Source organism: Erpetoichthys calabaricus, chromosome 6, assembly GCF_900747795.2.
Source record: "Erpetoichthys calabaricus chromosome 6, fErpCal1.3, whole genome shotgun sequence".
Lineage (NCBI taxonomy): Eukaryota > Metazoa > Chordata > Cladistia > Polypteriformes > Polypteridae > Erpetoichthys > Erpetoichthys calabaricus.
Window position 1 is genome coordinate 150,823,589 of NC_041399.2, and position 12,008 is coordinate 150,835,596.

Genomic DNA, 12,008 nt, shown 5'->3' on the forward strand with positions numbered 1-12,008 from the left:
AGCCTGGTTTGGGAACAGTGCAGTATGAGACCACAAGGATCTACAGTGGGTGGTAAAATCAGATCAAAATGTCATTGTAGCAGCACTCCCTGCACTAGAGGACATCCATAACACCAGTGTTCTCTGGCAGTCCCATAACATTATTAAGGACACAACCCACCCACAACATGAACTGTTCATACTGCTACCATCAGGGAGACACTATAAGAGCATGACAGCTAGAACATCAAGGCTACAAGGCATTTGTCTCCCTTATGCCATCAGGCTTGTAAATTGAACCCATCCACTGCCCCTCCCCTCATCACTGCAGGCTACCACGTGTCTGGAGGATGGAAAGCCATCTTGAGACCACATACCAGCACAGTTTACATTGAATCATTTATGTATTTGCACATGCAATCGTACTTCTTTTTGTTTTTGCATTTATTTTTCACCTTAGTGTTTTCGGTTTATTGTTATGTGTTCTTGTTTGTTGCTGGAGGACTCAGAGAATAAGATTTTCAATGTACTTAGTATATATGACAGTAAAGTTGAAACTGATTATTTGTTCAGTTTTGTAATAATTGTATACTTTATTTGTTCAGTACGATAGTAATGATGTTGTTTATTTAATTTTATCACCGTATAAGGCAAGTACTGTTCCTACTATGTCAGAATGCAGTGGTAGGGTTGTTATATGCTAACAGTTTGCTATCTGCCTCCATGCCGTCCTGTTGTCATCTCTGTGGCTGCATGGTGTCTTGCGCAAACCTCAGTCACAGCAACTCAATCCCACTGCTCTTTGAAGCTGAAGTGAGTAAGTGACATGGTGTTCATGTCTGTAAAAGAAAGAAATAAAAGCAACTTAACATATGTTGAAACTTATGAAAGGTGGCTTAGTGACACCTTATGCTACTGTAATTAAACACATACTTAGTATTTCTGTTACATTAAAAAAAATTAATGGCTGTGTTATTTAAAGATTACATGTTCCAGTATTTCTCTAACACTGTAATTAATCAGCAAAAGTGCTATAGTGATCCGCTCTCTATTGTGTTCGGATAGCGACATTAATTTTAACTTGAGACTTCAGCACACATTTTAAATCTCCATAGGTTGGTACTTGGATAAAAATTATGTTTAATAAATTTGAACTACAATTAGCCACAGATCCTCCACATCTGACAACTTACAGTAGCACTTGGATCTTTTCATCACTTGAGTTGGACTTTGTTGTTTATGAAAGTAACTTTAGCCACATGATATTGTAAAATGGTATTAAAAAACATGTTTTGATGAAGTGATTAGAAAATTTAAAAATGCTCCAACTTTCACACCAACTAAGTCTCCAAAAGCACCTGCATATTACACCCTGCATACATTTCCTTACTTATTTCTATTTCTAAACAACAACTATTTATTGTCACCATTGCTATAACCTGTAGTCTGCTCAGAAAACACTTCTCAGCCATTCCCATTCCACAGCTGCCCTCTGCTTCTTTATTTTCCCTGGGTATACTAAACATTACTGCTGTCCATCCTATCACTGAATAATATCTTAGGGTTATTTAGATGTTTTTAGATAATTCATACTTCATCCTTATATGTTAAACAACTTGATGTTTAAATATATTGCAATGAATCCCACTTTAGGCAGTGCTTATGATCAAAAATTACCAGAAAGATAATAGAAATTTATAGCACTTTAAGGGCTCATACAGGACAGTCTGTACAAATATGTTGTATATGTTCTACTTGACAGATGAAAAAAATGCATGCTTAGTCGCCTATTATTTGAACATAACTTAAATAAACTACATATAATCTTCCCACACTGCCTCAGCTATCTTACTGCCAGTGAGCTAATGTCATTCTTGCCTCTCGACTGTACTTGTAATTTACAGGTTTAGCATGGAGAAACCATTTCTTGCCTAGGGGTAGGAAAATCTTATTTTGCAGACTCAAATATTGCTTTATGTGTCCCTCAAAAAAGACTTATGGCCATATATAAATGTAATGAATTATTATTATTATTATTATTATTATTATTATTATTATTATTATTATTATCCTAATGCAACACCCTCAGGTGGCTCTTGGGTGTATTGCATCTGAAAGTCAGTGTAGTGACAAAACACAGCATACCGACCGCCTGCCTTTCAGATTTTTATTTCCATGCTTTCCACTTCCATCTGCTTTTGGAAAAGAAACACCGGATGACTTCAGTACAAAAGACAGACAACATCTGAAAGGTAACAGCTTGAAGAAGTTCTGCAAGATATGTGGCAAGGATTATAGTTCTCTACACTTCTAAAGTGCATAGCCCTAAGACTGTAGACCTACCCAGAGATTTTCTGGCCTCCTGACAGTTACGGAGCTTCTTTCTTTCACAGTTTTCTGGAAGTGTTAGTTCTTGCCTAAATATGACCTTTTTTGAGCCATTTTTTGAAACGGAAGCCTTCCTGTGTTTGGAGTCCAGAGCTTTCCCTCATAATCGACTTGAGATTAGTACCTGTGTATTTAAATGCATGCTAATAACATGATATATGTTACAAGCAATTTAATAGCATACCTTGTTTATTAGAATAAATGTGCAGAAAAGGCCAGGTGTGTAATATAATTTAATAATTCACTTTATCATGTAGTATATTGAAGAAAAAAAATCCTTCTGTGTGCAAATAAAAACAAAGTGCAATTTTTATGACATAAAAGTAAATGTACTGTATATCCTTTGAAATGAATCATACAATATTAGTTACAGGATTAAATCTGGAAAAATGTCTTCCTAATTTTATTCTCTATTTATTTAAAATTTAAGCCTTCTACAAATTTGCTTTTTGAAATGAAAGCCATTTTATTTATTTTGGAATAGTGTAATGGTATACTGCTCAGGAAGTAGCTATATACAATATGTGTTCTTTTAATGATATTTATACTTTACCTGATACAAACTACATAAATATTTTTATATGGTGAAAGCTTTACAATGCCATTTCTGTTTAGTATTTGTACTTGTTCCCTCACAATCTATTTCAAGCACTTTTTGAAAGTGCAATTTCCTTGTTGAAATTTATCTTATTTTAGAATAAGATACTTAGTTTTTGATACCTGTTTAGCAGATTTATTGTAATGTCGAGGATTAATTATTTAAATTCCATGGCCAACGTCATGGAAGATGCTGAAACAAGTTTAAAAAAAATGTAAAAAATGTAGTTTGACTGCAAGAAAGAATGTGAAGTGCTGGGACTTGATTTTTTTGAGTAAAAATATATATAACATTCAAATTGTATGCATTGCACTGTTATCAACAGACTGGCAGGTGTGAATGGACTATAAAGTGTAGTGCGTGATATGCTTCCATTTTTGTTAAAATGGGATAATGCAACCTTTTTTTTGTTTACTGCTCTGAAGGTTTGGTCATATGTACAATGTGTTTTTAATGGTCAGTAACAGATTTTTTTTTTCTGTAAACTGTTTTTTTTGCAGTACTAATACTAAGTATAGTTGTGTTTTGGGATAGATAGATAGATAGATAGATAGATAGATAGATAGATAGATAGATAGATAGATAGATAGATAGATAGATAGATAGATAGATAGATAGATAGATAGATAGATACTTTATTAATCCCAAGGGGAAATTCACATTCTCCAGCAGCAGCATACTGATACAAAAAACAATATTAAATTAAAGATTGATAATAATGCAGGTAAAAACAGACAATAATTTTGTATAATGTTAACGTTTACCCCCCCGGGTGGAATTGAAGAGTCGCATAGTTTGGGGGAGGAACGATCTTCTCAGTCTGTCAGTGGAACAGGACAGTGACAGCAGTCTGTCGCTGAAGCTGCTCTTCTGTTTGGAGATTGTTTTCTCCTGTAATTTATAATTATGTTAGAAAACAGCTGGAGTTTGGTTTTACATATTTCAGTTCTTTTTTATACACATTAATATATAAAAGGGATTATAGAAGTCAGTCAGCACATCTAATTTTAGAAAGAACCTTCAGTGTACTTTTTAACTTTTTATTTTTTTGCCTCCATGATTGACATTTTTTTTATTGTTTATATATATATTTTTTATTTCTAAGCATTCACTCATTTTTTGTATACATATAACATTTTAACAATAAAAGAGCCTATTCTAGAAGCACTAGATCCAAGGCAGGAGCCAACCCTGGACAAGGCACCAGTATATCACAAGGAAAACTCTTTCATACACCCACACTCATTTAAAAGAGACCAAATTACAATCTGCTATTAACCTAACTAGCTCAAAATAGAGAAAAAGCTGCACAGTCAAGAGGAGAACATAAACAGATTATTAGAACAAAACATCTATAGTTGTAGGTCAGCCCACACAGAGAGCAGTGACCAGAGGAAGAGCAACATTAAAGTTTGGATGCAGTGGGGTGAAGCATATTCTGAATCATTTAATCCAGTGTTGATCCACCCTGAACATTTAGTTCTTGGTTTTAAATCAAAAGGAGATACAGTGATTTATTGACCATGCTTAATCTAGTAGTTAAATTCTTATTAAAAAAATAGCAAATATGCTAATAGATGGAGGTACAGAAAGAACAGTTATAGGAAGGGTGAGAGGTGCATGAATAACATTCTGGGAGCTGTTCCCCAGTCTGACTTTTGATATTGTTTCATTGACATTGAAGGGGAAATTTTATCAAAGCTGTGTGTAGAGTGGTATACTCTATTAGATTGTAGTGGGAGGTATTACCTAATAATATGAAAAGAGTATGTTCTGCCTTAAAGGATGCCTAGGACCACAGGGAATGAGAAAAAGCCTAGGGGTCAGGTCAACCAGCTAACCCAGAAAATGTCAGTTACAAAAGAATTGATGCACAGTGGTTAAATATTTCTCCTTTCTCATTAAGCATTTTTTTAATCAATATACAATTAATATAATATATATATATAATAATTTGTGATGGGTAGGTATGGTGTCAAGGAGAGGAATGAAGAAGGTCAGAGGATAGTGGATTTTGTCAAAAGGATGGACATGGCTGTGGTGAATACGTATTTTAAGGACAGGGAGGAAGATAGGGTTACGTACAAGAGTGGAGGAAGATGCACACAGGTAGATTACATCCTATACAGAAGAGTCAATCTGAAGGAGATTGAAGACTGCAAAGTGGTGGCAGGGGAAAGTGTAGTTAAGTAGCATAGGTTGGTGGTCTGTAGGATAACGTTGAAGATCAAAAAGAGGAAGAGAGTGAGGGCAGAGCCAAGGATCAAATGGTGGAAATCGAAAAAATAAGACTGCAAGGTTGAGTTTAGGGAGAAGGTGAGACAGGCACTGGATGGTAGTGAAGAATTACCAGACAGTTGGGAAAGCAGATGTAGTTAGGGTGACAGCAAGAAGGGTGCTTGGCGTGTCATTTGGACAGAGGAAGTAGGAAAATGAAACCTGGTGGTGGAATGGGGAAGTACAGGAGAGTATACAGAGGAAGAGGATGGCAAGGAAGAAGTAGTCAGAGAGATGTAGAAAATAGACGAGTACTAGGAGATAAGGCGCAAGGTGAAGAGAGAGGTGGTGAAGGCTAAAGAAAAGGCGTATGAGGTGTTGTATGAGAGGTTGGACACTAAGGGGGGAGAAAAGGACCTGTACCGATTGGCTAGACAGAGGGAGCGAGCTGGGAAAGATGTGCAGCAGGTTAGGGTGATAAAGGATAAAGATGGAAACATACTCAGAAGCGAGGAGAGTGTGTTGAGCAGATGGAAAGAGTACTTTGAGTGGCTGATGAATGAAGAGAACAAGAGAGAGAAGAGGTTGGATGATGTGGAGATAGTGAATCAGGAAGTGCAACAGATTAGCAAGGAGGAAGTAAGGACAGCTATGAAGAGGATGAAGAATGGAAAAGCTGTTGGTCCAGAGGACATACCTGTCGAAGCATGGAGGTGTTTAGGAGAGATGGCAGTGGAGTTTTTAACCAGATTGTTTAATGGAATCTTGGAAAGTGAGAGGATGCCTGAGGAGTGGAGAAGAAGTGTACTGGTGCTGATATTTAAGAATAAGGGGGATGTGCAGGACTGTAGTAACTACAGGGGGATACAATTGATGAGGCACAGCATGAAGTTATGGGAAAGAGTAGTGGAAGCTAGGTTAAGAAGTGAGGGTGATGATTAGTTAACAGCTGTATGGTTTCCTGCCAAGAAAGAGCACTACAGATGCGATGTTTGCTCTGAGGGTGTTGATGGAGAAGTATAGAGAAGGCCAGAAGGAGTTGCATTGCATCTTTGTGGACCTGGAGAAAGCATATGACAGGATGCCTCGAGTGGAGTTGTGGTATTGTGTGAGGAAGACGGGAGTGGCAGAGAAGTATGTAAGAGTTGTACAGGATATGTACAAAGGAAGTGTGACCGTGGTGAGGTCTGCGGTAGGAGTGACGGATGCATTCAAGGTGGAGGTGGGATTACATCAAGGATCGGCTCTAAGCCCTTTCTTATTTGCAATGGTGATGGACAGGTTGACAGGCGAGATTAGACAGGAGACCCCGTGGACTATGATGTTTGCTGATGATATTGTGATCTGTAGTGATAGTAGGGACCTGGTTGAGGAGACCCTAGAGAGGTGGAGATATGCTCTAGAGAGGAGAGGAATTAAGGTCAGTGGGAACAAGACAGAATACATGTGTGTAAATGAGAGGGAGGTCAGTGGAATGGTGAGGATGCAGGGAGTAGAGTTGGCGAAGGTGGATGAGTTTAAATACTTGGGATCAACAGTACAGTGTAATTGGGATTGTGGAAGAGAGGTGAAAAAGAGTGCAGGCAGGGTGGAATGGGTGGAGAAGAGTGTCAGGAGTGATTTGTGACAGTCGGATATCAGCAAGAGTGAAAGGGAAGGTCTACAGGATGGTAGTGAGACCAGCTATGTTATATGGGTTGGAGACAGTAGCACTGACCAGAAAGCAGGAGACAGAACTGGAGGTAGAAGATTTAAAAATGCTAAGATTTGCATTGGGTGTGACAAGGATGGATAGGATTAGAAATGAGTACATTATCGGGTCAGTTCAAGTTGGACGGTTGGGAGACAAAGTCAGAGAGACAAGATTGCGTTGGTTTGGACATGTGCAGAGGAGAGATGCTGAGTATATTGGGAGAAGAATACTAAGGATAGAGCTGCCAGGCAAGAGAAAAAGAAGAAGGCCTAAGAGAAGGTTTATGGATGGGGTGAGAGAGGACATGCAGGTGATGGGTGTAACAGAACAAGATGCAGAGGACAGAAAGATATGGAAGAAAATGATCAGCTGTGGCGACCCCTAATAGGAGCAGCTGAAAGATGAAGAAGAATTTGTCCATTTTAAGGCAATTAACCTGGGATTTTTCTACTAGTTGTACTACTCCTAGATAAGGATTTTAGTGCACATTTAAACAGAGTGCTGTATGATTGTTCATATCTCTTGTCTTTGCAGAGGTCTTTCCATGCTAAAAGTTTGAGTGAGGCATGATCAAACATCTAATTATCTAAACAAAGTAAAATATTCTTCTGATGAACCATGGTATTAATTTAGTGAAACATTGGTGACTTTGAATCACGTTTGCTTGTTTCCTTTTTTAATCTTAAACTGAAGGATTAACTTTTTTTTTTCCTTTTTTAATCTTGAAACTGAAGGATTACCAACTCTGGGTTGTAGTTTAAGATATTAACAGTAAAGAAGTTACTGTTTTGTCAAAATTTCAAACTCAGCCGTGGCATGCCTAGATAAAGATTTTCAGCCTTTGCTGAAATTGGCAGTAAAACTTCATTTATGATTGTCTTAGTATAATATGTAATACTTTGAGGTGAAGTGTGAACTTCTTCATTTTTAATCAATGTTAATATTGTAGCTAACACGTTGTTTTGAGACATGTGACAACATTCTCATTTTAAATAAAGCATATGACTTAGCATGATTTCTTTATAATTTCTGTTTTTTCTTTGTACTTCATTTTCTTTAGTGTTCAGCACATATTGCCATATATTACTACTGTGTTATCTTTGACTCCGTCAAATTCATTTCTGCATTCAAACAGAATTCATCTATCTCACCATTTCCACAGTATTTACAGTACATGAAATACACATTCATACATAATCTGACATTTATACTGGGTAAGCCTGAGATAAGCCCTTAGAGCCAACAGTGAACAATTGACAGTCAAATGTTTTATTTTTAAAATATTGCTTGAGTTTTCAGTATATAAATGTGTGTTTAAAAGTCTTGGAATAACATGCATGTATGTTGCCCTAAATTACTTGCTAAAAACATGATGTGAGGCTTTGCTTCCATTTGCTTTTCTTATTTTAAAGACTTTGACATCCTTTTCTTTTGCTTGTGAAATTTCATTGTAGCTCTCACCGAAATGAACTTTAGCCATTTAGGACAGATGAGTGGTTTCACTTGAGACCTCTTGCTTCTTCAGTTTCTCCTTGATTAGATCAGTTTATAAACTCCATATTCAGTATTCAGTTTCAGCATAATGCAGTATAAATCAGCCTTCAAATACTTCTTTTTAGGTAGAGACAATTCTAGTTTATTTGTTTATAAGAGTACTTTATTTTAATATAACAAAGCTTGGTGATGGTATATTTCATAACAAGCTCCTTCTTTGCCCCAACACAGAGAAAACCCAAATACAGCGCTTTTTTTAAAGGAACATATGCAGCAGGGCAAATGTTTGCAGTGAGATAGATAATCAAGTGGAATACATTTTGTATGCATGTATTAATAAAATGCATTTTGGTTTTATTTCAACAGAGGCCATAGTGCACACTTTTAACATTGCACACAGATTCCCATACTCATACATGGTAGCAACCAACTAGAGAGTCCAGTGGAAGAAGGCACTTGCACCAAGATGAAGGAATGTAAGGAATGAAAATGGAATGTAGTGCTTAGGCTGTTTTTTCGAGTACAGTTGAAATAGAACAAAAACAAAAGGCACAGGAACTACTTATCTACCCTCCAATGTTACTGGCTGAGGGGGATTCCCTATTTACTGTCTTATGTTGTGGCCCTATAATAATAATTGTACAAAATGAATCCGTCCCAGTGTCAGCCCCAAACATGCTGCATTTTCTACAGTATAGCTGCTCTGTACATTGAAGTCATTCCAGTGTTGTGGCCCTGGAACATGCCACACAGATCACTTTCCCTCCTGCCGTACTCAAAGTACTTCAGCAACTTCCCGGTCATGTGTCCACATACACACACACACACACCTTGCCTGGTTCCAACCTCCCTTTTTAGCCCTCGTCTGTGGACTTCCACCCACTGCAACTTTCAGCTGCCTTCTTTGCATCCCAAGTCCTCCTCTCACTGGATTTGTACTTTTGATTGGTCTGTTTCTTTTTACAGCTCAGCTTATTTGGCATATTCATTAGTGCTCTGACTTAGCAGATTCACCGTTTCTTCTGGAAGTTGACTACAAGTCCGTACCTTTCTTTTTCTGTCAGGCTGTTACAATATATACATATTTATATTTAAATATATTTAAAAAATATCCTTACAATGAAAAATGTTGCAATGCTCAACTGTGTTACCATAAAAAGAATACATTTGCACTAATGATGTTTGAGTGTTTATTTTTTAAGATTTTATAATATATTGCGATATGATCTTTAAGAATTAAATCTTTGCATTTAATATTGATATAAAAATTCACTTTTGATGGACATTACCATTTTTTGAGACATTCTGTCATAATGCAAAGAGATATTAATGTGAAAGTCAGTCAGCCATTTTGTAACCTGTTTAGTCCTGAACAGGGTTGTGGGGGTCTGCTGGACCCTATCCCAGCTAGCATAGGGCACAAGGCAGGAACAAACACTGGACAGGGCGAACACACACATCAACCCCAACCACACACTAGGGCCTATTTAGGATCACCATGCAGCAGTGCTACCAGGGCTGTGCCGCCCTAATGGGAAAATATATATTCTCAAAATATAAGAAGCAATGTTTCAAAATAACATCAGGACAAAACTGCCCCCAGTTTTTACTGTGAAATTTTGCTTGTGGAGTGGTTAGCCTAGTCTTGAGTTGTAGTGAGAGCCGTCTTGTGCAAGGGAGGCACATTAATAGCATTACAAAAATAGCTCACAGTGTAAAACAGAGTTACTTTGTGAGAGCAGTGTGTACTATGTTTTTATATTAACTTAAATACAATTTGTTTAAAACCTGAGAACAATTACATCTCTCATTTAGTTATTTTTCAGCTAAAACAGTCTTTAAGAGTTTTTCTCATATGTTCTGTTAATTTATTTCAAAATACAGCTGCCATAGTACTTTGCAATCACCTGTTTATTCCATTACAAAGTCCATTTGAGACTGATGTTAATAATTCTGTAGTTTGTTTCCTTTTTTAATTTTCATGTGTTTAATTTTAGTCCTAATGTTTTCTTTTTTCATGCTTTTTGTTTTGTTATTTTCCCTGGTTTTCCTTCAGGATTGCCTCACCTTCTTGTGTGAAATAAACAAATAATCGTATGTGGCTCTTATCTGACATTAACATATTGGTGTGATCCAGGTGGCCATTTTGCTAATTTAGTCAGCACATGTGGCCAAACCAAACAGTTGCCTTCCTTCTCCACCACATTAGTAGACTTATGAAATATTTGCATACTTTGCATAATAAGTGTATCAAACCTTCTTTCATCTGGCCAATGTGACAAAAAAAAATCTCATGTGATAGTGCCATGATTTACTTTTTTATATTGTTTCTATCCTTGCACTTTTAAAGACAGATTTGAGTACTATCTATAGTTTACAGCACTGAAGAACCCAAATTTAACATTTATTGTCACCATCAGTATGTTTTTGTTTGAGGTAGAATTATTTAACATCTTACTGTGACACCATTTTTGCTTGTTTTGAGTGCCATCATTTGGATTTTAATGTGCAGTTGCTATGTTGTTGCTATTCTGGAATGCTGGGAGTGTGCGGCATGTGACGTCATCTATGTGACTACATAAAGGTTAGTCCTGTGGAATTTCTGGTTAACCAAGATTAGTAAGTTAGTTTGTTTAGAGATTGCAGGAAAAAACTTAATGCTTTGGTTGTTTCGGTTGTGAATTTTGGTTTCAGATTACTGAAAACAGATAGCATTGATTTTCTAGTTTTGAACTCGACAGGGCTTCTGACTATGTCTCATTTTCTTGCACCTTATTCTTGTCCCTTATTCTGTTCTGCCTCACTGTTTACAGATCAATACAGCTCTTTGGTAGAGCATGGATTCATATAATTGCTCCAGTAGTGGGCTTATGTTACCAGGATGATGTTGGTTAAAGATGTTTCATTTAAAAGCAGATTCTGGCTATTATAATGGTCATTCAAAGCCAGACTTTTTTTTATTTAGCAATGCAAGATGTGTGTGAGGGTCAAGATGAAAGTGTAGGGGTCTGTCTTCAAGCTACTTCTGTTTGACAGAATCTCATCTGATGTCTTTGATACTTAGGTCATTTGTAAAACGATGAAATCTCTACCATTTTGTGGTTCATAGGTAATTTTGTTTCACTATCCATTTGCATAAAACTGAAGAAATGGAAGTAATATATATTGTATTTGTTAATTATTTTATTTTTACTTTAAAGACAATAATGCTGTAATCAGATGTACCTAACACTTACTTATAATCTTTAACTGGCATGCATGTTTTTTGCTCCTGACTTGGAACAATGATCTTAATGTGTCTTTCTGTTACATATCAGCGCTACCACGGAAGGTCACAGAAGGGTAGACAGTCAGACCTGAGCTTTGCAACTTCAGCGTTAAGGCAGCCCCATACAGAAAGGCCTGTCAGCACAGGATGTGGGCTGTTCGTATTGTAACTGCTGGAAGCACTTTAAATGAACAGCAGGGCATACAGAAGTCACTGTAGATGATCAGGGCTTCTGTTTCCAGTCACATTTGGCTCCAGCTCGCAACAAGAGATCCAAGATGAAGTCTTATTAGAAGTGGTTTACCTCCTGCTCGACTTGGTTTGTATTATTATAGTATACATCTTATGAAGATCCTCATTCAGGGCACTCA